Raw genomic sequence first — 1,339 nt, 5'->3', positions numbered from 1 at the left:
TTTTTTTTTTTTTTTTTTTTTTTTTTTTTACTTACCGGTAGGTGAGTCATATCTTATTTGCAGCCAAGGCTTCCTTAGTGGGGTCCATAAATCAAAGGAATATAGAGTTTACCTGGAGACCACATTTGAATACTATTTAGACTCAGTGTTACATTGCTTTCATTGTTATTGTAATTGTCGCTATTGCTATTAATGGCAGGTGTGTGGGAAAGGAGGCAATTACCAAACACTTTGAACACAACTAGGCCGGGATAACCCAGCCTCAAAGGTTTAAGGGAAATTGGAAATAATCACTCTGGGAAAATAAGAGTTAGGAAGGTGTGGTGATATGTGTCTTCAAATATTAAAATAGCAAACATGTATAAAAGAGATTCAAGCATTTCTCTATGTTTCTGAAGGACAAAAGTAAGACCTATGGGTGGACCTTGTACAGAGTGAGATTTGTCCAGGTAGAACTCACTACCGAGGATCATTGAAACCTAGACTGAACTGCCCAGTGTCATAGCTCACTTCCTAGTATTGAAAGTTCCAAGTACAGGTGAGGTGGCCATGTGCAAGACCAGAACCTGCTAAAATAAGTCACTGTTCAGGGTGAGAGTCTGAAAGGGCTATCCTTGGGGTCTTTCTCACTCGACAATTCTATGCTGCTGTCCCTTCCTGTCATAGAAATTACTAATTTAATAACTATGAAATCATAAAATCTGAAACACCAAAGACAACTGGATGCAAGTTTAGATCCTTAGGGGTTTGGAAAATGTTTGCCAGTGATTTTAAATAATCTCCTAAAATATGACTATAATTCTGAAATGTACTCTCTGTTTATAAGAGACCTGGCATTGAAAGAATTAATCACTATATCAACATGTAAGGGTATTAGAAAACAGTAATCAGTGCCAGAACCAACAAGTCAATGAAGCAAGTTAGATCAACAAAAAACAAACCTTAGTGTACATAGAAATTTAGTGTATGCTAAACGGGCAAATGGATGTATCAGTAAATTTATAGTGTGGGAACAATTGGTTAACCCTTTGGGAAAAACAAAGTTGGAGTCTTATTTCCTAAAACACATAAAAATAAATTCTAGAAGTAAATTAATATTAATTTTTTAACATTATAAGTGTTTTTTTAACAAAATCATAAAAGATTAGTAGAAATCAGTGCCTATTTGTTCTAGAAAGAGGGAACTATTTCATTAGCATAAAATGAATTGAAGAAATTAAAAAGGACAACATTATTCACAGGTGACATGATTGCCTGGATAAGCAATCCAAAAGAATTTACAGAAAAACTCTTACAATTAATAAGATAATTTAATAAAATGTACTCTCCTATATATATA

The sequence above is a fragment of the Rhinopithecus bieti genome, unplaced genomic scaffold, assembly GCF_001698545.2.
Source record: "Rhinopithecus bieti isolate Rb0 unplaced genomic scaffold, ASM169854v2 scaffold_4541, whole genome shotgun sequence".
Classification (NCBI taxonomy): Eukaryota; Metazoa; Chordata; class Mammalia; order Primates; family Cercopithecidae; genus Rhinopithecus; species Rhinopithecus bieti.
The sequence above is the reverse complement of the archived record's forward strand: the minus strand, read 5'-3'. Positions refer to the sequence as shown.